This window comes from Lepisosteus oculatus, chromosome 8, assembly GCF_040954835.1.
Source record: "Lepisosteus oculatus isolate fLepOcu1 chromosome 8, fLepOcu1.hap2, whole genome shotgun sequence".
NCBI classification, from domain to species: domain Eukaryota; kingdom Metazoa; phylum Chordata; class Actinopteri; order Semionotiformes; family Lepisosteidae; genus Lepisosteus; species Lepisosteus oculatus.
In genome coordinates this window covers 19,072,891-19,099,176 of record NC_090703.1, presented here as the reverse complement: position 1 = coordinate 19,099,176, position 26,286 = coordinate 19,072,891, and the positions used below count along the sequence as shown (strand labels likewise).

Here is a 26,286-nt window from a genome sequence, read left to right as displayed (position 1 = left end):
GAAATACTGCTAGTGTGAATGTTTCTGTTCAATTTGCACTCATTAAGCTAACTTTTGTAGCACTTTTTCAGCAGGCCAGGATTTTGAAATTTTTCTATTAGTGCCCGAGCTAGGGTTAGGGTTAGGGTTTGACAGCACCTAGACATATTCTGATGCATTTGTTGTGCATTAGGATTCATTTGAAATGCAGGAAAGGTGTTGGTTTTAAGTTTCCTTGAAAATTTAATTTTTCCCCATTTTGTCATTTTTTGTGAGCCCCACACCTGCCAGGCAAACACCATCAACACTGAATGTCTTGAATACAGCCTTTCTACATGCTGAATCCTCTTATTTTATGAGGTTTAAAACAAACTAAATGGAAAGTATATCCAAACTTTAGTGGTAAATGTAATCCTAAGCTGTAAACGGCAAGAATCATGCTCATTTAATATACTATTTCAGTAGCAAGTTGCAAAAACCTAGATAATGCAGAATTAAAATAGACTGAAAGCAGATACCTTTAAAGTACTGAAATACTGCTAGTGTGAATGTTTCTGATCAATTTGCACTCATTAAGCTAACTTTTGTAGCACTTTTTCAGCAGGCCAGGATTTTGAAATTTTTCTATTAGTGCCCGAGCTAGGGTTAGGGTTAGGGTTTGACAGCACCTAGACATATTCTGATGCATTTGTTGTGCATTAGGATTCATTTGAAATGCAGGAAAGGTGTTGGTTTTAAGTTTCCTTGAAAATTTAATTTTTCCCCATTTTGTCATTTTTTGTGAGCCCCACACCTGCCAGGCAAACACCATCAACACTGAATGTCTTGAATACAGCCTTTCTACATGCTGAATCCTCTTATTTTATGAGGTTTAAAACAAACTAAATGGAAAGTATATCCAAACTTTAGTGGTAAATGTAATCCTAAGCTGTAAACGGCAAGAATCATGCTCATTTAATATACTATTTCAGTAGCAAGTTGCAAAAACTTAGTTAATGCAGAATTAAAATAGACTGAAAGCAGATACCTTTAAAGTACTGAAATACTGCTAGTGTGAATGTTTCTGATCAATTTGCACTCATGAAGGTAACTTTTGTAGCACTTTTTCAGCAGGCCAGGATTTTGAAATTTTTCTATTAGTGCCCGAGCTAGGGTAAGGGTTAGGGTTAGGGTTTGACAGCACCTAGACATATTCTGATGCATTTGTTGTGCATTAGGATTCATTTGAAATGCAGGAAAGGTGTTGGTATTAAGTTTCCTTGAAAATTTAATTTTTCCCCATTTTGTCATTTTTTGTGAGTCCCACACCTGCCAGGCAAACACCATCAACACTGAATGTCTTGAATACAGCCTTTCTACATGCTGAATCCTCTTATTTTATGAGGTTTAAAACCAACTAAATGGAAAGTATATCCAAACCTTAGTGGTAAATGTAATCCTAACTTGTAAACGGGAAAAATCATGCTCATTTAATATACTATTTCAGCAGCAAGTTGCAAAAACCTAGATAATGCAGAATTAAAATAGACTGAAAGCAGATAACTTTAAAGTACTGAAATACTGCTAGTGTGAATGTTTCTGATTATTTGCACTCATTAAGCTAACTTTTGTAGCACTTTTTCAGCAGGCCAGGATTTTGAAATTTTTCTATTAGTGCCCGAGCTAGGGTTAGGGTTAGGGTTTGACAGCACCTAGACATATTCTGATGCATTTGTTGTGCATTAGGATTCATTTGAAATGCAGGAAAGGTGTTGGTTTTAAGTTTCCTTGAAAATTTAATTTTTCCCCATTTTGTCATTTTTTGTGAGCCCCACACCTGCCAGGCAAACACCATCAACAGTGATTGTCTTGAATACAGCCTTTCTACATGCTGAATCCTCTTATTTTATGAGGTTTAAAACAAACTAAATGGAAAGTATATCAAAACTTTAGTGGTAAATGTAATCCTAAACTGTAAACGGCAATAATCATGCTCATTTAATATACTATTTCAGCAGCATGTTGCAAAAACCTAGATAATGCAGAATTAAAATAGACTGAAAGCAGATACCTTTAAAGTACTGAAATACTGCTAGTGTGAATGTTTCTGATCAATTTGCACTCATTAAGCTAACTTTTGTAGCACTTTTTCAGCAGGCCAGGATTTTGAACTTTTTCTATTAGTGCCCGAGCTAGGGTTAGGGTTAGGGTTTGACAGCACCTAGACATATTCTGATGCATTTGTTGTGCATTAGGATTCATTTGAAATGCAGGAAAGGTGTTGGTTTTAAGTTTCCTTGAAAATTTAATTTTTCCCCATTTTGTCATTTTTTGTGAGCCCCACACCTGCCAGGCAAACACCATCAACACTGATTGTCTTGAATACAGCCTTTCTACATGCTGAATCCTCTTATTTTATTAGGTTTAAAACAAACTAAATGGAAAGTATATCAAAACTTTAGTGGTAAATGTAATCCTAAACTGTAAACGGTAAAAATCATGCTCATTTAACATACTATTTCAGCAGCATGTTGCAAAAACCTAGATAATGCAGAATTAAAATAGACTGAAAGCAGATACCTTTAAAGTACTGAAATACTGCTAGTGTGAATGTTTCTGATCAATTTGCACTCATTAAGCTAACTTTTGTAGCACTTTTTCAGCAGGCCAGGATTTTGAACTTTTTCTATTAGTGCCCGAGCTAGGGTTAGGGTTAGGGTTTGACAGCACCTAGACATATTCTGATGCATTTGTTGTGCATTAGGATTCATTTGAAATGCAGGAAAGGTGTTGGTTTTAAGTTTCCTTGAAAATTTAATTTTTCCCCATTTTGTCATTTTTTGTGAGCCCCACACCTGCCAGGCAAACACCATCAACACTGATTGTCTTGAATACAGCCTTTCTACATGCTGAATCCTCTTATTTTATTAGGTTTAAAACAAACTAAATGGAAAGTATATCAAAACTTTAGTGGTAAATGTAATCCTAAACTGTAAACGGTAAAAATCATGCTCATTTAACATACTATTTCAGCAGCATGTTGCAAAAACCTAGATAATGCAGAATTAAAATAGACTGAAAGCAGATACCTTTAAAGTACTGAAATACTGCTAGTGTGAATGTTTCTGATCAATTTGCACTCATTAAGCTAACTTTTGTAGCACTATTTCAGCAGGCCAGGATTTTGACATTTTTCTATTCGTGCCCGAGCTAGGGTTAGGGTTCGGGTTTGAAAGCAACTAGACATATTCTGATGCATTTGTTGTGCATTAGGATTCATTTGAAATGCAGGAAAGGTGTTGGTTTTAAGTTTCCCTGAAAATTTAATTTTTCCCCATTTTGTCATTTTTTGTGAGCCCCACACCTGCCAGGCAAACACCATCAACACTGATTGTCTTGAATACAGCCTTTCTACATGCTGAATCCTCTTATTTTATGAGTTTTAAAACAAACTAAATGGAAAGTATATCAAAACTTTAGTGGTAAATGTAATCCTAAACTGTAAACGGTAAAAATCATGCTCATTTAACATACTATTTCAGCAGCAAGTTGCAAAAACCTAGATAATGCAGAATTAAAATAGACTGAAAGCAGATACCTTCAAAGTACTGAAATACTGCTAGTGTGAATGTTTCTGATCAATTTGCACTCATTAAGCTAACTTTTGTAGCACTTTTTCAGCAGGCCAGGATTTTGAAATTTTTCTATTAGTGCCCGAGCTAGGGTTAGGGTTAGGGTTTTAAAGCAACTAGACATATTCTGATGCATTTGTTGTGCATTAGGATTCATTTGAAATGCAGGAAAGGTGTTGGTTTTATGTTCCCTTGAAAATTTAATTTTTCCCCATTTTGTCATTTTTTGTGAGCCCCACACCTGCCAGGCAAACACCATCAACACTGATCGTCTTGAATACAGCCTTTCTACATGCTGAATCCTCTTATTTTATGAGGTTTAAAACAAACTAAATGGAAAGTATATCTAAACTTTAGTGCTAAATGTAATCCTAAGCTGTAAACGGCAAGAATCATGCTCATTTAATATACTATTTCAGCAGCAAGTTGCAAAAACCTAGATAATGCAGAATTAAAATAGACTAAAAGCAGATACCTTTAAAGTACTGAAATACTGCTAGTGTGAATGTTTCTGATCAATTTGCACTCATTAAGCTAACTTTTGTAGCACTTTTTCAGCAGGCCAGGATTTTGAAATTTTTCTATTAGTGCCCGAGCTATGATTAGGGTTAGGGTTTGACAGCACCTAGACAATTTCTGATGCATTTGTTGTGCATTAGGATTCATTTGAAATGCAGGAAAGGTGTTGGTATTAAGTTTCCTTGAAAATTTAATTTTTCCCCATTTTGTCATTTTTTGTGAGTCCCACACCTGCCAGGCAAACACCATCAACACTGAATGTCTTGAATACAGCCTTTCTACATGCTGAATCCTCTTATTTTATGAGGTTTAAAACCAACTAAATGGAAAGTATATCCAAACTTTAGTGGTAAATGTAATCCTAAGCTGTAAACGGCAAAAATCATGCTCATTTAATATGCTATTTCAGTAGCAAGTTGCAAAAACCTAGATAATTAAAATAGACTGAAAGCAGATACCTTTAAAGTACTGAAATACTGCTAGTGTGAATGTTTCTGTTCAATTTGCACTCATTAAGCTAACTTTTGTAGCACTTTTTCAGCAGGCCAGGATTTTGAAATTTTTCTATTAGTGCCCGAGCAAGGGTTAGGGTTAGGGTTTGACAGCACCTAGACATATTCTGATGCATTTGTTGTGCATTAGGATTCATTTGAAATGCAGGAAAGGTGTTGGTTTTAAGTTTCCTTGAAAATTTAATTTTTCCCCATTTTGTCATTTTTTGTGAGCCCCACACCTGCCAGGCAAACACCATCAACACTGAATGTCTTGAATACAGCCTTTCTACATGCTGAATCCTCTTATTTTATGAGGTTTAAAACAAACTAAATGGAAAGTATATCCAAACTTTAGTGGTAAATGTAATCCTAAGCTGTAAACGGCAAGAATCATGCTCATTTAATATACTATTTCAGTAGCAAGTTGCAAAAACTTAGATAATGCAGAATTAAAATAGACTGAAAGCAGATACCTTTAAAGTACTGAAATACTGCTAGTGTGAATGTTTCTGATCAATTTGCACTCATGAAGGTAACTTTTGTAGCACTTTTTCAGCAGGCCAGGATTTTGAAATTTTTCTATTTGTGCCCGAGCTAGGGTTAGGGTTAGGGTTTGACAGCACCTAGACATATTCTGATGCATTTGTTGTGCATTAGGATTCATTTGAAACGCAGGAAAGGTGTTGGTTTTAAGTTTCCTTGAAAATTTAATTTTTCCCCATTTTGTCATTTTTTGTGAGTCCCACACCTGCCAGGCAAACACCATCAACACTGAATGTCTTGAATACAGCCTTTCTACATGCTGAATCCTCTTATTTTATGAGGTTTAAAACCAACTAAATGGAAAGTATATCCAAACTTTAGTGGTAAATGTAATCCTAACTTGTAAACGGGAAAAATCATGCTCATTTAATATACTATTTCAGCAGCAAGTTGCAAAAACCTAGATAATGCAGAATTAAAATAGACTGAAAGCAGATACCTTTAAAGTACTGAAATACTGCTAGTGTGAATGTTTCTGATCAATTTGCACTCATTAAGCTAACTTTTGTAGCACTTTTTCAGCAGGCCAGGATTTTGAAATTTTTCTATTAGTGCCCGAGCTAGGGTTAGGGTTAGGGTTTGACAGCACCTAGACATATTCTGATGCATTTGTTGTGCATTAGGATTCATTTGAAATGCAGGAAAGGTGTTGGTTTTAAGTTTCCTTGAAAATTTAATTTTTCCCCATTTTGTCATTTTTTGTGAGCCCCACACCTGCCAGGCAAACACCATCAACACTGAATGTCTTGAATACAGCCTTTCTACATGCTGAATCCTCTTATTTTATGAGGTTTAAAACAAACTAAATGGAAAGTATATCCAAACTTTAGTGGTAAATGTAATCCTAAGCTGTAAACGGCAAGAATCATGCTCATTTAATATACTATTTCAGTAGCAAGTTGCAAAAACTTAGTTAATGCAGAATTAAAATAGACTGAAAGCAGATACCTTTAAAGTACTGAAATACTGCTAGTGTGAATGTTTCTGATCAATTTGCACTCATTAAGCTAACTTTTGTAGCACTTTTTCAGCAGGCCAGGATTTTGAAATTCTTCTATTAGTGCCCGAGCTAGGGTAAGGGTTAGGGTTAGGGTTTGACAGCACCTAGACATATTCTGATGCATTTGTTGTGCATTAGGATTCATTTGAAATGCAGGAAAGGTGTTGGTATTAAGTTTCCTTGAAAATTTAATTTTTCCCCATTTTGTCATTTTTTGTGAGCCCCACACCTGCCAGGCAAACACCATCAACACTGAATGTCTTGAATACAGCCTTTCTACATGCTGAATCCTCTTATTTTATGAGGTTTAAAACAAACTAAATGGAAAGTATATCCAAACTTTAGTGGTAAATGTAATCCTAAGCTGTAAACGGCAAGAATCATGCTCATTTAATATACTATTTCAGTAGCAAGTTGCAAAAACTTAGTTAATGCAGAATTAAAATAGACTGAAAGCAGATACCTTTAAAGTACTGAAATACTGCTAGTGTGAATGTTTCTGATTATTTGCACTCATTAAGCTAACTTTTGTAGCACTTTTTCAGCAGGCCAGGATTTTGAAATTTTTCTATTAGTGCCCGAGCTAGGGTTAGGGCTTGAAAGCACCTAGACATATTCTGATGCATTTGTTGTGCATTAGGATTCATTTGAAATGCAGGAAAGGTGTTGGTTTTAAGTTTCCTTGAAAATTTAATTTTTCCCCATTTTGTCATTTTTTGTGAGCCCCACACCTGCCAGGCAAACACCATCAACACTGAATGTCTTGAATACAGCCTTTCTACATGCTGAATACTCTTATTTTATGAGGTTTAAAACAAACTAAATGGAAAGTATATCCAAACTTTAGTGGTAAATGTAATCCTAAACTGTAAACGGCAATAATCATGCTCATTTAATATATTATTTCAGCAGCAAGTTGCAAAAACCTAGATAATGCAGAATTAAAATAGACTGAAAGCAGATACCTTTAAAGTACTGAAATACTGCTAGTGTGAATGTTTCTGATTATTTGCACTCATTAAGCTAACTTTTGTAGCACTTTTTCAGCAGGCCAGGATTTTGAAATTTTTCTATTAGTGCCCGAGCTAGGGTTAGGGTTAGGGTTTGACAGCACCTAGACATATTCTGATGCATTTGTTGTGCATTAGGATTCATTTGAAATGCAGGAAAGGTGTTGGTTTTAAGTTTCCTTGAAAATTTAATTTTTCCCCATTTTGTCATTTTTTGTGAGCCCCACACCTGCCAGGCAAACACCATCAACAGTGATTGTCTTGAATACAGCCTTTCTACATGCTGAATCCTCTTATTTTATGAGGTTTAAAACAAACTAAATGGAAAGTATATCAAAACTTTAGTGGTAAATGTAATCCTAAACTGTAAACGGCAATAATCATGCTCATTTAATATACTATTTCAGCAGCATGTTGCAAAAACCTAGATAATGCAGAATTAAAATAGACTGAAAGCAGATACCTTTAAAGTACTGAAATACTGCTAGTGTGAATGTTTCTGATCAATTTGCACTCATTAAGCTAACTTTTGTAGCACTTTTTCAGCAGGCCAGGATTTTGAACTTTTTCTATTAGTGCCCGAGCTAGGGTTAGGGTTAGGGTTTGACAGCACCTAGACATATTCTGATGCATTTGTTGTGCATTAGGATTCATTTGAAATGCAGGAAAGGTGTTGGTTTTAAGTTTCCTTGAAAATTTAATTTTTCCCCATTTTGTCATTTTTTGTGAGCCCCACACCTGCCAGGCAAACACCATCAACACTGATTGTCTTGAATACAGCCTTTCTACATGCTGAATCCTCTTATTTTATTAGGTTTAAAACAAACTAAATGGAAAGTATATCAAAACTTTAGTGGTAAATGTAATCCTAAACTGTAAACGGTAAAAATCATGCTCATTTAACATACTATTTCAGCAGCATGTTGCAAAAACCTAGATAATGCAGAATTAAAATAGACTGAAAGCAGATACCTTTAAAGTACTGAAATACTGCTAGTGTGAATGTTTCTGATCAATTTGCACTCATTAAGCTAACTTTTGTAGCACTATTTCAGCAGGCCAGGATTTTGACATTTTTCTATTCGTGCCCGAGCTAGGGTTAGGGTTCGGGTTTGAAAGCAACTAGACATATTCTGATGCATTTGTTGTGCATTAGGATTCATTTGAAATGCAGGAAAGGTGTTGGTTTTAAGTTTCCCTGAAAATTTAATTTTTCCCCATTTTGTCATTTTTTGTGAGCCCCACACCTGCCAGGCAAACACCATCAACACTGATTGTCTTGAATACAGCCTTTCTACATGCTGAATCCTCTTATTTTATGAGTTTTAAAACAAACTAAATGGAAAGTATATCAAAACTTTAGTGGTAAATGTAATCCTAAACTGTAAACGGTAAAAATCATGCTCATTTAACATACTATTTCAGCAGCAAGTTGCAAAAACCTAGATAATGCAGAATTAAAATAGACTGAAAGCAGATACCTTCAAAGTACTGAAATACTGCTAGTGTGAATGTTTCTGATCAATTTGCACTCATTAAGCTAACTTTTGTAGCACTTTTTCAGCAGGCCAGGATTTTGAAATTTTTCTATTAGTGCCCGAGCTAGGGTTAGGGTTAGGGTTTGAAAGCAACTAGACATATTCTGATGCATTTGTTGTGCATTAGGATTCATTTGAAATGCAGGAAAGGTGTTGGTTTTATGTTCCCTTGAAAATTTAATTTTTCCCCATTTTGTCATTTTTTGTGAGCCCCACACCTGCCAGGCAAACACCATCAACAGTGATCGTCTTGAATACAGCCTTTCTACATGCTGAATCCTCTTATTTTATGAGGTTTAAAACAAACTAAATGGAAAGTATATCTAAACTTTAGTGCTAAATGTAATCCTAAGCTGTAAACGGCAAGAATCATGCTCATTTAATATACTATTTCAGCAGCAAGTTGCAAAAACCTAGATAATGCAGAATTAAAATAGACTAAAAGCAGATACCTTTAAAGTACTGAAATACTGCTAGTGTGAATGTTTCTGATCAATTTGCACTCATTAAGCTAACTTTTGTAGCACTTTTTCAGCAGGCCAGGATTTTGAAATTTTTCTATTAGTGCCCGAGCTATGATTAGGGTTAGGGTTTGACAGCACCTAGACAATTTCTGATGCATTTGTTGTGCTTTAGGATTCATTTGAAATGCAGGAAAGGTGTTGGTTTTAAGTTTCCTTGAAAATTTAATTTTTTCCCCATTTTGTCATTTTTTGTGAGCCCCACACCTGCCAGGCAAACACCATCAACACTGATTGTCTTGAATACAGCCTTTCTACATGCTGAATCCTCTTATTTTATGAGGTTTAAAACAAACTAAATGGAAAGTATATCCAAACTTTAGTGGTAAATGTAATCCTAAACTGTAAACGGCAAAAATCATGCTCATTTGATATACTATTTCAGCAGCAAGTTGCAAAAACCTAGATAATGCAGAATTAAAATAGACTGAAAGCAGATACCTTTAAAGTACTGAAATACTGCTAGTGTGAATGTTTCTGATCAATTTGCACTCATTAAGCTAACTTTTGTAGCACTTTTTCAGCAGGCCAGTATTTTGAAATTTTTCTATTAGTGCCCGAGCTAGGGTTAGGGTTAGGGTTTGACAGCACCTAGACAATTTCTGATGCATTTGTTGTGCTTTAGGATTCATTTGAAATGCAGGAAAGGTGTTGGTTTTAAGTTTCCTTGAAAATTTAATTTTTCCCCATTTTGTCATTTTTTGTGAGCCCCACACCTGCCAGGCAAACACCATCAACACTGAATGTCTTCAATACAGCCTTTCTTCATGCTGAATCCTCTGATTTTATGAGGTTTAAAACAAACTAAATGGAAAGTATATCCAAACTTTAGTGGTAAATGTAATCCTAAGCTGTAAACGGCAAGAATCATGCTCATTTAATATACTATTTCAGCAGGAAGTTGCAAAAACCTAGATAATGCAAAATTAAAATAGACTGAAAGCAGATACCTTTAAAGTACTGAAATACTGCTAGTGTGAATGTTTCTGATCAATTTGCACTCATGAAGGTAACTTTTGTAGCACTTTTTCAGCAGGCCAGGATTTTGAAATTTTTCTATTAGTGCCCGAGCTAGGGTTAGGGTTAGGGTTTGACAGCACCTAGACATATTCTGATGCATTTGTTATGCATTAGGATTCATTTGAAATGCAGGAAAGGTGTTGGTTTTAAGTTTCCTTGAAAATTTAATTTTTCCCCATTTTGTCATTTTTTGTGAGTCCCACACCTTCCAGGCAAACACCATCAACACTGAATGTCTTGAATACAGCCTTTCTACATACTGAATCCTGTTATTTTATGAGGTTTAAAACAAACTAAATGGAAAGTATATCCAAACTTTAGTGGTAAATGTAATCCTAAGCTGTAAACGGCAAAAATCATGCTCATTTAAAATACTATTTCAGCAGCAAGTTGCAAAAACCTAGATAATGCAGAATTAAAATAGACTGAAAGCAGATACCTTTAAAGTACTGAAATACTGCTAGTGTGAATGTTTCTGATCAATTTGCACTCATTAAGCTAACTTTTGTAGCACTTTTTCAGCAGGCCAGGATTTTGAAATTTTTCTATTAGTGCCCGAGCTAGGGTTAGGGTTAGGGTTTGACAGCACCTAGACATATTCTGATGCATTTGTTATGCATTAGGATTCATTTGAAATGCAGGAAAGGTGTTGGTTTTAAGTTTCCTTGAAAATTTAATTTTTCCCCATTTTGTCATTTTTTGTGAGCCCCACACCTACCAGGTAAACACCATCAACACTGAATGTTTTGAAAACAGCCTTTCTACATGCTGAATCCTCTTATTTTATGAGGTTTAAAACAAACTAAATGGAAAGTATATCCAAACTTTAGTGGTAAATGTAATCCTAAGTTGTAAACGGCAAAAATCATGCTCATTTAATATACTATTTCAGCACCAAGTTGCAAAAACCTAGATAATGCAGAATTAAAATAGACTGAAAGCAGATACCTTTAAAGTACTGAAATACTGCTAGTGTGAATATTTCTGATCAATTTGCACTCATTAAGATAACTTTTGTAGCACTTTTTCAGCAGGCCAGGATTTTGAAATTTTTCTATTAGTGCCCGAGCTAGGGTTAGGGTTAGGGTTTGACAGCACCTAGACATATTCTGATGCATTTGTTGTGCATTAGGATTCATTTGAAATGCAGGAAAGGTGTTGGTTTTAAGTTTCCTTGAAAATTTAATTTTTCCCCATTTTGTCATTTTTTGTGAGTCCCACACCTGCCACGCAAACACCATCAACACTGAATGTCTTGAATACAGCCTTTCTACATGCTGAATCCTCTTATTTTATGAGGTTTAAAACAAACTAAATGGAAAGTATATCCAAACTTTAGTTTTAAATGTAATCCTAAGCTGTAAACGGCAAAAATCATGCTCATTTAATATACTATTTCAGCAGCAAGTTGCAAAAACCTAGATAATGCAGAATTAAAATAGACTGAAAGCAGATACCTTTAAAGTACTGAAATACTGCTAGTGTGAATGTTTCTGATCAATTTGCACTCATTAAGCTAACTTTTGTAGCACTTTTTCAGCAGGCCAGGATTTTGAAATTTTTCTATTAGTGCCCGAGCTAGGGTTAGGGTTTGACAGCACCTAGACATATTCTGATGCATTTGTTGTGCATTAGGATTCATTTGAAATGCAGGAAAGGTGTTGGTTTTAAGTTTCCTTGAAAATTTAATTTTTCCCCATTTTGTCATTTTTTGTGAGCCCCACACCTGCCAGGCAAACACCATCAACACTGATTGTCTTGAATACAGCCTTTCTACATGCTGAATCCTCTTATTTTATGAGCTTTAAAACAAACTAAATGGAAAGTATATCCAAACTTTAGTGGTAAATGTAATCCTAAGCTGTAAACTGCAAAAATCATGCTCATTTAAAATACTATTTCAGCAGCAAGTTGCAAAAACCTAGATAATGCAGAATTAAAATAGACTGAAAGCAGATACCTTTAAAGTACTGAAATACTGCTAGTGTGAATGTTTCTGATCAATTTGCACTCATTAAGCTAACTTTTGTAGCACTTTTTCAGCAGGCCAGGATTTTGAAATTTTTCTATTAGTGCCCGAGCTAGGGTTAGGGTTAGGGTTTGACAGCACCTAGACATATTCTGATGCATTTGTTGTGCATTAGGATTCATTTGAAATGCAGGAAAGGTGTTGGTTATAAGTTTCCTTGAAAATTTAATTTTTCCCCATTTTGTCATTTTTTGTGAGTCCCACACCTGCCAGGCAAACACCATCAACACTGAATGTCTTGAATACAGCCTTTCTACATGCTGAATCCTCTTATTTTATGAGGTTTAAAACAAACTTAATGGAAAGTATATCCAAACTTTAGTGGAAAATGTAATCCTAAGCTGTAAACGGCAAAAATCATGCTCATTTAATATACTATTTCAGCAGCAAGTTGCAAAAACCTAGATAATGCAGAATTAAAATAGACTGAAAGCAGATACCTTTAAAGTACTGAAATACTGCTAGTGTGAATGTTTCTGATCAATTTGCACTCATTAAGCTAACTTTTGTAGCACTTTTTCAGCAGGCCAGGATTTTGAAATTTTTCTATTAGTGCCCGAGCTAGGGTTAGGGTTAGGGTTTCACAGCACCTAGACATATTCTGATGCATTTGTTGTGCATTAGGATTCATTTGAAATGCAGGAAAGGTGTTGGTTATAAGTTTCCTTGAAAATTTAATTTTTCCCCATTTTGTCATTTTTTGTGAGTCCCACACCTGCCAGGCAAACACCATCAACACTGAATGTCTTGAATACAGCCTTTCTACATGCTGAATCCTCTTATTTTATGAGGTTTAAAACAAACTAAATGGAAAGTATATCCAAACTTTAGTGGTAAATGTAATCCTAAGCTGTAAACGGCAAAAATCATGCTCATTTAATATACTATTTCAGCAGCAAGTTGCAAAAACCTAGATAATGCAGAATTAAAATAGACTGAAAGCAGATACCTTTAAAGTACTGAAATACTGCTAGTGTGAATGTTTCTGATCAATTTGCACTCATTAAGCTAACTTTTGTAGCACTTTTTCAGCAGGCCAGGATTTTGAAATTTTTCTATTAGTGCCCGAGCTAGGGTTAGGGTTAGGGTTTGACAGCACCTAGACAATTTCTGATGCATTTGTTGTGCTTTAGGATTCATCTGAAATGCAGGAAAGGTGTTGGTTTTAAGTTTCCTTGAAAATTTAATTTTTCCCCATTTTGTCATTTTTTGTGAGCCCCACACCTACCAGGTAAACACCATCAACACTGAATGTCTTGAATACAGCCTTTCTACATGCTGAATCCTCTTATTTTATGAGGTTTAAAACAAACTTAATGGAAAGTATATCCAAACTTTAGTGGAAAATGTAATCCTAAGCTGTAAACGGCAAAAATCATGCTCATTTAATATACTATTTCAGCAGCAAGTTGCAAAAACCTAGATAATGCAGAATTAAAATAGACTGAAAGCAGATACCTTTAAAGTACTGAAATACTGCTAGTGTGAATGTTTCTGATCAATTTGCACTCATTAAGCTAACTTTTGTAGCACTTTTTCAGCAGGCCAGGATTTTGAAATTTTTCTATTAGTGCCCGAGCTAGGGTTAGGGTTAGGGTTTCACAGCACCTAGACATATTCTGATGCATTTGTTGTGCATTAGGATTCATTTGAAATGCAGGAAAGGTGTTGGTTATAAGTTTCCTTGAAAATTTAATTTTTCCCCATTTTGTCATTTTTTGTGAGTCCCACACCTGCCAGGCAAACACCATCAACACTGAATGTCTTGAATACAGCCTTTCTACATGCTGAATCCTCTTATTTTATGAGGTTTAAAACAAACTAAATGGAAAGTATATCCAAACTTTAGTGGTAAATGTAATCCTAAGCTGTAAACGGCAAAAATCATGCTCATTTAATATACTATTTCAGCAGCAAGTTGCAAAAACCTAGATAATGCAGAATTAAAATAGACTGAAAGCAGATACCTTTAAAGTACTGAAATACTGCTAGTGTGAATGTTTCTGATCAATTTGCACTCATTAAGCTAACTTTTGTAGCACTTTTTCAGCAGGCCAGGATTTTGAAATTTTTCTATTAGTGCCCGAGCTAGGGTTAGGGTTAGGGTTTGACAGCACCTAGACAATTTCTGATGCATTTGTTGTGCTTTAGGATTCATCTGAAATGCAGGAAAGGTGTTGGTTTTAAGTTTCCTTGAAAATTTAATTTTTCCCCATTTTGTCATTTTTTGTGAGCCCCACACCTACCAGGTAAACACCATCAACACTGAATGTTTTGAAAACAGCCTTTCTACATGCTGAATCCTCTTATTTTATGAGGTTTAAAACAAACTAAATGGAAAGTATATCCAAACTTTAGTGGTAAATGTAATCCTAAGCTGTAAACGGCAAAAATCATGCTCATTTAATATACTATTTCAGCAGCAAGTTGCAAAAACCTAGATAATGCAGAATTAAAATAGACTGAAAGCAGATACCTTTAAAGTACTGAAATACTGCTAGTGTGAATGTTTCTGATCAATTTGCACTCATTAAGCTAACTTTTGTAGCACTTTTTCAGCAGGCCAGGATTTTGAAATTTTTCTATTAGTGCCCGAGCTAGGGTTAGGGTTAGGGTTTGACAGCACCTAGACATATTCTGATGCATTTGTTGTGCATTAGGATTCATTTGAAATGCAGGAAAGGTGTTGGTTATAAGTTTCCTTGAAAATTTAATTTTTCCCCATTTTGTCATTTTTTGTGAGTCCCACACCTGCCAGGCAAACACCATCAACACTGAATGTCTTGAATACAGCCTTTCTACATGCTGAATCCTCTTATTTTATGAGGTTTAAAACAAACTAAATGGAAAGTATATCCAAACTTTAGTGGTAAATGTAATCCTAAGCTGTAAACGGCAAAAATCATGCTCATTTAATATACTATTTCAGCAGCAAGTTGCAAAAACCTAGATAATGCAGAATTAAAATAGACTGAAAGCAGATACCTTTAAAGTACTGAAATACTGCTAGTGTGAATGTTTCTGATCAATTTGCACTCATTAAGCTAACTTTTGTAGCACTTTTTCAGCAGGCCAGGATTTTGAAATTTTCTATTAGTGCCCGAGCTAGGGTTAGGGTTAGGGTTTGACAGCACCTAGACAATTTCTGATGCATTTGTTGTGCTTTAGGATTCATCTGAAATGCAGGAAAGGTGTTGGTTTTAAGTTTCCTTGAAAATTTAATTTTTCCCCATTTTGTCATTTTTTGTGAGCCCCACACCTACCAGGTAAACACCATCAACACTGAATGTTTTGAAAACAGCCTTTCTACATGCTGAATCCTCTTATTTTATGAGGTTTAAAACAAACTAAATGGAAAGTATATCCAAACTTTAGTGGTAAATGTAATCCTAAGCTGTAAACGGCAAAAATCATGCTCATTTAATATACTATTTCAGCAGCAAGTTGCAAAAACCTAGATAATGCAGAATTAAAATAGACTGAAAGCAGATACCTTTAAAGTACTGAAATACTGCTAGTGTGAATGTTTCTGATCAATTTGCACTCATTAAGCTAACTTTTGTAGCACTTTTTCAGCAGGCCAGGATTTTGAAATTTTTCTATTAGTGCCCGAGCTAGGGTTAGGGTTAGGGTTTGACAGCACCTAGACATATTCTGATGCATTTGTTGTGCATTAGGATTCATTTGAAATGCAGGAAAGGTGTTGGTTATAAGTTTCCTTGAAAATTTAATTTTTCCCCATTTTGTCATTTTTTGTGAGTCCCACACCTGCCAGGCAAACACCATCAACACTGAATGTCTTGAATACAGCCTTTCTACATGCTGAATCCTCTTATTTTATGAGGTTTAAAACAAACTAAATGGAAAGTATATCCAAACTTTAGTGGTAAATGTAATCCTAAGCTGTAAACGGCAAAAATCATGCTCATTTAATATACTATTTCAGCAGCAAGTTGCAAAAACCTAGATAATGCAGAATTAAAATAGACTGAAAGCAGATACCTTTAAAGTACTGAAATACTGCTAGTGTGAATGTTTCTGATCAATTTGCACTCATTAAGCTAACTTTTGTAGCACTTTTTCAGCAGGCCAGGATTTTGAAATTTTTCTATTAGTGCCCGAGCTAGGGTTAGGGTTAGGGTTTGACAGCACCTAGACAATTTCTGATGCATTTGTTGTGCTTTAGGATTCATCTGAAATGCAGGAAAGGTGTTGGTTTTAAGTTTCCTTGAAAATTTAATTTTTCCCCATTTTGTCATTTTTTGTGAGCCCCACACCTACCAGGTAAACACCATCAACACTGAATGTTTTGAAAACAGCCTTTCTACATGCTGAATCCTCTTATTTTATGAGGTTTAAAACAAACTAAATGGAAAGTATATCCAAACTTTAGTGGTAAATGTAATCCTAAGCTGTAAACGGCAAAAATCATGCTCATTTAATATACTATTTCAGCAGCAAGTTGCAAAAACCTAGATAATGCAGAATTAAAATAGACTGAAAGCAGATACCTTTAAAGTACTGAAATACTGCTAGTGTGAATGTTTCTGATCAATTTGCACTCATTAAGCTAACTTTTGTAGCACTTTTTCAGCAGGCCAGGATTTTGAAATTTTTCTATTAGTGCCCGAGCTAGGGTTAGGGTTAGGGTATGACAGCACCTAGACATATTCTGATGCATTTGTTGTGCATTAGGATTCATTTGAAATGCAGGAAAGGTGTTGGTTTTAAGTTTCCTTGAAAATTTAATTTTTCCCCATTTTGTCATTTTTTGTGAGTCCCACACCTGCCAGGCAAACACCATCAACACTGAATGTCTTGAATACAGCCTTTCTACATGCTGAATCCTCTTATTTTATGAGGTTTAAAACAAACTAAATGGAAAGTATATCCAAACTTTAGTGGTAAATGTAATCCTAAGCTGTAAACGGCAAAAATCATGCTCATTTAATATACTATTTCAGCAGCAAGTTGCAAAAACCTAGATAATGCAGAATTAAAATAGACTGAAAGCAGATACCTTTAAAGTACTGAAATACTGCTAGTGTGAATGTTTCTGATCAATTTGCACTCATTAAGCTAACTTTTGTAGCACTTTTTCAGCAGGCCAGGATTTTGAAATTTTTCTATTAGTGCCCGAGCTAGGGTTAGGGTTAGGGTTTGACAGCACCTAGACAATTTCTGATGCATTTGTTGTGCTTTAGGATTCATTTGAAATGCAGGAAAGGTGTTGGTTTTAAGTTTCCTTGAAAATTTAATTTTTCCCCATTTTGTCATTTTTTGTGAGCCCCACACCTACCAGGTAAACACCATCAACACTGAATGTTTTGAAAACAGCCTTTCTACATGCTGAATCCTCTTATTTTATGAGGTTTAAAACAAACTAAATGGAAAGTATATCCAAACTTTAGTGGTAAATGTAATCCTAAGCTGTAAACGGCAAAAATCATGCTCATTTAATATACTATTTCAGCAGCAAGTTGCAAAAACCTAGATAATGCAGAATTAAAATAGACTGAAAGCAGATACCTTTAAAGTACTGAAATACTGCTAGTGTGAATGTTTCTGATCAATTTGCACTCATTAAGCTAACTTTTGTAGCACTTTTTCAGCAGGCCAGGATTTTGAAATTTTTCTATTAGTGCCCGAGCTAGGGTTAGGGTTAGGGTTTGACAGCACCTAGACATATTCTGATGCATTTGTTGTGCATTAGGATTCATTTGAAATGCAGGAAAGGTGTTGGTTTTAAGTTTCCTTGAAAATTTAATTTTTCCCCATTTTGTCATTTTTTGTGAGTCCCACACCTGCCAGGCAAACACCATCAACACTGAATGTCTTGAATACAGCCTTTCTACATGCTGAATCCTCTTATTTTATGAGGTTTAAAACAAACTAAATGGAAAGTATATCCAAACTTTAGTGGTAAATGTAATCCTAAGCTGTAAACGGCAAAAATCATGCTCATTTAATATACTATTTCAGCAGCAAGTTGCAAAAACCTAGATAATGCAGAATTAAAATAGACTGAAAGCAGATACCTTTAAAGTACTGAAATACTGCTAGTGTGAATGTTTCTGATCAATTTGCACTCATTAAGCTAACTTTTGTAGCACTTTTTCAGCAGGCCAGGATTTTGAAATTTTTCTATTAGTGCCCGAGCTAGGGTTAGGGTTAGGGTTTGACAGCACCTAGACAATTTCTGATGCATTTGTTGTGCTTTAGGATTCATTTGAAATTCAGGAAAGGTGTTGGTTTTAAGTTTCCTTGAAAATTTAATTTTTCCCCATTTTGTCATTTTTTGTGAGCCCCACACCTACCAGGTAAACACCATCAACACTGAATGTTTTGAAAACAGCCTTTCTACATGCTGATTCCTCTTATTTTATGAGGTTTAAAACAAACTAAATGGAAAGTATATCCAAACTTTAGTGGTAAATGTAATCCTAAGCTGTAAACGGCAAAAATCATGCTCATTTAATATACTATTTCAGCAGCAAGTTGCAAAAACCTAGATAATGCAGAATTAAAATAGACTGAAAGCAGATACCTTTAAAGTACTGAAATACTGCTAGTGTGAATGTTTCTGATCAATTTGCACTCATTAAGCTAACTTTTGTAGCACTTTTTCAGCAGGCCAGGATTTTGAAATTTTTCTATTAGTGCCCGAGCTAGGGTTAGGGTTAGGGTTTGACAGCACCTAGACATATTCTGATGCATTTGTTGTGCATTAGGATTCATTTGAAATGCAGGAAAGGTGTTGGTTTTAAGTTTCCTTGAAAATTTAATTTTTCCCCATTTTGTCATTTTTTGTGAGTCCCACACCTGCCAGGCAAACACCATCAACACTGAATGTCTTGAATACAGCCTTTCTACATGCTGAATCCTCTTATTTTATGAGGTTTAAAACAAACTAAATGGAAAGTATATCCAAACTTTAGTGGTAAATGTAATCCTAAGCTGTAAACGGCAAAAATCATGCTCATTTAATATACTATTTCAGCAGCAAGTTGCAAAAACCTAGATAATGCAGAATTAAAATAGACTGAAAGCAGATACCTTTAAAGTACTGAAATACTGCTAGTGTGAATGTTTCTGATCAATTTGCACTCATTAAGCTAACTTTTGCAGCACTTTTTCAGCAGGTCAGGATTTTGAAATTTTTCTATTAGTGCCCGAGCTAGGGTTAGGGTTAGGGTTTGACAGCACCTAGACAATTTCTGATGCATTTGTTGTGCTTTAGGATTCATTTGAAATGCAGGAAAGGTGTTGGTTTTAAGTTTCCTTGAAAATTTAATTTTTCCCCATTTTGTCATTTTTTGTGAGCCCCACACCTACCAGGCAAACACCATCAACACTGATTGTCTTGAATACAGCCTTTCTACATGCTGAATCCTCTTATTTTATGAGGTTTAAAACAAACTAAATGGAAAGTATATCCAAACTTTAGTGGTAAATGTAATCCTAAGCTGTAAACGGCAAAATTCATGCTCATTTGATATACTATTTCAGCAGCAAGTTGCAAAAACCTAGATAATGCAGAATTAAAATAGACTGAAAGCAGATACCTTTAAAGTACTGAAATACTGCTAGTGTGAATGTTTCTGATCAATTTGCACTCATTAAGCTAACTTTTGTAGCACTTTTTCAGCAGGCCAGGATTTTGAAATTTTTCTATTAGTGCCCGAGCTAGGGTTAGGGTTTGACAGCACCTAGACATATTCTGATGCATTTGTTGTGCATTAGGATTCATTTGAAATGCAGGAAAGGTGTTGGTTTTAAGTTTCCTTGAAAATTTAATTTTTCCCCATTTTGTCATTTTTTGTGAGCCCCACACCTGCCAGGCAAACACCATCAACACTGAATGTTTATAAAACAGACTATCTACATGCTGAATCCTCTTATTTTATGAGGTTTAAAACAAACTAAATGGAAAGTATATACAAACTTTAGTGGTAAATGTAATCCTAAGCTGTAAACGGCAAAAATCATGCTCATTTAACATACTATTTCAGCAGCAAGTTGGAAAAACCTAGATAATGCAGAATTAAAATAGACTGAAAGCAGATACCTTCAAAATACTGAAATACTGCTAGAGTGAATGTTTCTGATCAATTTGCACTCATTAAGCTAACTTTTGTAGCACTTTTTCAGCAGGCCAGGATTTTGAAATTTTTGTATTCGTGCCCGTGCTAGGGTTAGGGCTCGGGTTTGACAGCACCTAGACATATTCTGATGCATTTGTTGTGCATTAGGATTCATTTGAAATGCAGGAAAGGTGTTGGTTTTAAGTTTCCTTGAAAATTTAATTTTTCCCCATTTTGTCATTTTTTGTGAGTCCCACACCTGCCAGGCAAACACCATCAACACTGAATGTCTTGAATACAGCCTTTCTACATGCTGAATCCTCTTATTTTATGAGGTTTAAAACAAACTAAATGGAAAGTATATCCAAACTTTAGTGGTAAATGTAATCCTAAGCTGTAAACGGCAAAAATCATGCTCATTTAATATACTATTTCAGCAGCAAGTTGCAAAAACCTAGATAATGCAGAATTAAAATAGACTGAAAGCAGATACCTTTAAAGTACTGAAATACTGCTAGTGTGAATGTTTCTGATCAATTTGCACTCATTAAGCTAACTTTTGAAGCACTTTTTCAGCAGGCCAGGATTTTGAAATTTTTCTATTAGTGCCCGAGCTAGGGTTAGGGTTTGACAGCACCTAGACATATTCTGATGCATTTGTTGTGCATTAGGATTCATTTGAAATGCAGGAAAGGTGTTGGTTTTAAGTTTCCTTGAAAATTTAATTTTTCCCCATTTTGTCATTTTTTGTGAGCCCCACACCTACCAGGTAAACACCATCAACACTGAATGTTTTGAAAACAGACTATCTACATGCTGAATCCTCTTATTTTATGAGGTTTAAAACAAACTAAATGGAAAGTATATACAAACTTTAGTGGTAAATGTAATCCTAAGCTGTAAACGGCAAAAATCATGCTCATTTAACATACTATTTCAGCAGCAAGTTGGAAAAACCTAGATAATGCAGAATTAAAATAGACTGAAAGCAGATACCTTCAAAGTACTGAAATACTGCTAGAGTGAATGTTTCTGATCAATTTGCACTCATTAAGCTAACTTTTGTAGCACTTTTTCAGCAGGCCAGGATTTTGAAATTTTTGTATTCGTGCCCGTGCTAGGGTTAGGGCTCGGGTTTGACAGCACCTAGACATATTCTGATGCATTTGTTGTGCATTAGGATTCATCTGAAATGCAGGAAAGGTGTTGGTTTTAAGTTTCCTTGAAAATTTAATTTTTCCCCATTTTGTCATTTTTTGTGAGCCCCACACCTACCAGGTAAACACCATCAACACTGAATGTTTTGAAAACAGCCTTTCTACATGCTGAATCCTCTTATTTTATGAGGTTTAAAACAAACTAAATGGAAAGTATATCCAAACTTTAGTGGTAAATGTAATCCTAAGCTGTAAACGGCAAAAATCATGCTCATTTAATATACTATTTCAGCAGCAAGTTGCAAAAACCTAGATAATGCAGAATTAAAATAGACTGAAAGCAGATACCTTTAAAGTACTGAAATACTGCTAGTGTGAATGTTTCTGATCAATTTGCACTCATTAAGCTAACTTTTGTAGCACTTTTTCAGCAGGCCAGGATTTTGAAATTTTTCTATTAGTGCCCGAGCTAGGGTTAGGGTTAGGGTATGACAGCACCTAGACATATTCTGATGCATTTGTTGTGCATTAGGATTCATTTGAAATGCAGGAAAGGTGTTGGTTTTAAGTTTCCTTGAAAATTTAATTTTTCCCCATTTTGTCATTTTTTGTGAGTCCCACACCTGCCAGGCAAACACCATCAACACTGAATGTCTTGAATACAGCCTTTCTACATGCTGAATCCTCTTATTTTATGAGGTTTAAAACAAACTAAATGGAAAGTATATCCAAACTTTAGTGGTAAATGTAATCCTAAGCTGTAAACGGCAAAAATCATGCTCATTTAATATACTATTTCAGCAGCAAGTTGCAAAAACCTAGATAATGCAGAATTAAAATAGACTGAAAGCAGATACCTTTAAAGTACTGAAATACTGCTAGTGTGAATGTTTCTGATCAATTTGCACTCATTAAGCTAACTTTTGTAGCACTTTTTCAGCAGGCCAGGATTTTGAAATTTTTCTATTAGTGCCCGAGCTAGGGTTAGGGTTAGGGTTTGACAGCACCTAGACAATTTCTGATGCATTTGTTGTGCTTTAGGATTCATTTGAAATGCAGGAAAGGTGTTGGTTTTAAGTTTCCTTGAAAATTTAATTTTTCCCCATTTTGTCATTTTTTGTGAGCCCCACACCTACCAGGTAAACACCATCAACACTGAATGTTTTGAAAACAGCCTTTCTACATGCTGAATCCTCTTATTTTATGAGGTTTAAAACAAACTAAATGGAAAGTATATCCAAACTTTAGTGGTAAATGTAATCCTAAGCTGTAAACGGCAAAAATCATGCTCATTTAATATACTATTTCAGCAGCAAGTTGCAAAAACCTAGATAATGCAGAATTAAAATAGACTGAAAGCAGATACCTTTAAAGTACTGAAATACTGCTAGTGTGAATGTTTCTGATCAATTTGCACTCATTAAGCTAACTTTTGTAGCACTTTTTCAGCAGGCCAGGATTTTGAAATTTTTCTATTAGTGCCCGAGCTAGGGTTAGGGTTAGGGTTTGACAGCACCTAGACATATTCTGATGCATTTGTTGTGCATTAGGATTCATTTGAAATGCAGGAAAGGTGTTGGTTTTAAGTTTCCTTGAAAATTTAATTTTTCCCCATTTTGTCATTTTTTGTGAGTCCCACACCTGCCAGGCAAACACCATCAACACTGAATGTCTTGAATACAGCCTTTCTACATGCTGAATCCTCTTATTTTATGAGGTTTAAAACAAACTAAATGGAAAGTATATCCAAACTTTAGTGGTAAATGTAATCCTAAGCTGTAAACGGCAAAAATCATGCTCATTTAATATACTATTTCAGCAGCAAGTTGCAAAAACCTAGATAATGCAGAATTAAAATAGACTGAAAGCAGATACCTTTAAAGTACTGAAATACTGCTAGTGTGAATGTTTCTGATCAATTTGCACTCATTAAGCTAACTTTTGTAGCACTTTTTCAGCAGGCCAGGATTTTGAAATTTTTCTATTAGTGCCCGAGCTAGGGTTAGGGTTAGGGTTTGACAGCACCTAGACAATTTCTGATGCATTTGTTGTGCTTTAGGATTCATTTGAAATTCAGGAAAGGTGTTGGTTTTAAGTTTCCTTGAAAATTTAATTTTTCCCCATTTTGTCATTTTTTGTGAGCCCCACACCTACCAGGTAAACACCATCAACACTGAATGTTTTGAAAACAGCCTTTCTACATGCTGATTCCTCTTATTTTATGAGGTTTAAAACAAACTAAATGGAAAGTATATCCAAACTTTAGTGGTAAATGTAATCCTAAGCTGTAAACGGCAAAAATCATGCTCATTTAATATACTATTTCAGCAGCAAGTTGCAAAAACCTAGATAATGCAGAATTAAAATAGACTGAAAGCAGATACCTTTAAAGTACTGAAATACTGCTAGTGTGAATGTTTCTGATCAATTTGCACTCATTAAGCTAACTTTTGTAGCACTTTTTCAGCAGGCCAGGATTTTGAAATTTTTCTATTAGTGCCCGAGCTAGGGTTAGGGTTAGGGTTTGACAGCACCTAGACATATTCTGATGCATTTGTTGTGCATTAGGATTCATTTGAAATGCAGGAAAGGTGTTGGTTTTAAGTTTCCTTGAAAATTTAATTTTTCCCCATTTTGTCATTTTTTGTGAGTCCCACACCTGCCAGGCAAACACCATCAACACTGAATGTCTTGAATACAGCCTTTCTACATGCTGAATCCTCTTATTTTATGAGGTTTAAAACAAACTAAATGGAAAGTATATCCAAACTTTAGTGGTAAATGTAATCCTAAGCTGTAAACGGCAAAAATCATGCTCATTTAATATACTATTTCAGCAGCAAGTTGCAAAAACCTAGATAATGCAGAATTAAAATAGACTGAAAGCAGATACCTTTAAAGTACTGAAATACTGCTAGTGTGAATGTTTCTGATCAATTTGCACTCATTAAGCTAACTTTTGCAGCACTTTTTCAGCAGGCCAGGATTTTGAAATTTTTCTATTAGTGCCCGAGCTAGGGTTAGGGTTAGGGTTTGACAGCACCTAGACAATTTCTGATGCATTTGTTGTGCTTTAGGATTCATTTGAAATGCAGGAAAGGTGTTGGTTTTAAGTTTCCTTGAAAATTTAATTTTTCCCCATTTTGTCATTTTTTGTGAGCCCCACACCTACCAGGCAAACACCATCAACACTGATTGTCTTGAATACAGCCTTTCTACATGCTGAATCCTCTTATTTTATGAGGTTTAAAACAAACTAAATGGAAAGTATATCCAAACTTTAGTGGTAAATGTAATCCTAAGCTGTAAACGGCAAAAATCATGCTCATTTGATATACTATTTCAGCAGCAAGTTGCAAAAACCTAGATAATGCAGAATTAAAATAGACTGAAAGCAGATACCTTTAAAGTACTGAAATACTGCTAGTGTGAATGTTTCTGATCAATTTGCACTCATTAAGCTAACTTTTGTAGCACTTTTTCAGCAGGCCAGGATTTTGAAATTTTTCTATTAGTGCCCGAGCTAGGGTTAGGGTTTGACAGCACCTAGACATATTCTGATGCATTTGTTGTGCATTAGGATTCATTTGAAATGCAGGAAAGGTGTTGGTTTTAAGTTTCCTTGAAAATTTAATTTTTCCCCATTTTGTCATTTTTTGTGAGCCCCACACCTGCCAGGCAAACACCATCAACACTGAATGTTTATAAAACAGACTATCTACATGCTGAATCCTCTTATTTTATGAGGTTTAAAACAAACTAAATGGAAAGTATATACAAACTTTAGTGGTAAATGTAATCCTAAGCTGTAAACGGCAAAAATCATGCTCATTTAACATACTATTTCAGCAGCAAGTTGGAAAAACCTAGATAATGCAGAATTAAAATAGACTGAAAGCAGATACCTTCAAAGTACTGAAATACTGCTAGAGTGAATGTTTCTGATCAATTTGCACTCATTAAGCTAACTTTTGTAGCACTTTTTCAGCAGGCCAGGATTTTGAAATTTTTGTATTCGTGCCCGTGCTAGGGTTAGGGCTCGGGTTTGACAGCACCTAGACATATTCTGATGCATTTGTTGTGCATTAGGATTCATTTGAAATGCAGGAAAGGTGTTGGTTTTAAGTTTCCTTGAAAATTTAATTTTTCCCCATTTTGTCATTTTTTGTGAGTCCCACACCTGCCAGGCAAACACCATCAACACTGAATGTCTTGAATACAGCCTTTCTACATGCTGAATCCTCTTATTTTATGAGGTTTAAAACAAACTAAATGGAAAGTATATCCAAACTTTAGTGGTAAATGTAATCCTAAGCTGTAAACGGCAAAAATCATGCTCATTTAATATACTATTTCAGCAGCAAGTTGCAAAAACCTAGATAATGCAGAATTAAAATAGACTGAAAGCAGATACCTTTAAAGTACTGAAATACTGCTAGTGTGAATGTTTCTGATCAATTTGCACTCATTAAGCTAACTTTTGAAGCACTTTTTCAGCAGGCCAGGATTTTGAAATTTTTCTATTAGTGCCCGAGCTAGGGTTAGGGTTTGACAGCACCTAGACATATTCTGATGCATTTGTTGTGCATTAGGATTCATTTGAAATGCAGGAAAGGTGTTGGTTTTAAGTTTCCTTGAAAATTTAATTTTTCCCCATTTTGTCATTTTTTGTGAGCCCCACACCTACCAGGTAAACACCATCAACACTGAATGTTTTGAAAACAGACTATCTACATGCTGAATCCTCTTATTTTATGAGGTTTAAAACAAACTAAATGGAA

General features: G+C 35.1%; 1 protein-coding gene across 3 annotated transcripts in view; it reads left to right on the top strand.

Annotated features, from left to right (window-relative positions):
* The window catches only part of ccdc197 (coiled-coil domain containing 197), a 286,353-nt gene that overhangs the window by 17,580 nt on the left and 242,487 nt on the right, over window positions 1-26,286 (top strand). The window lies entirely within an intron of this gene.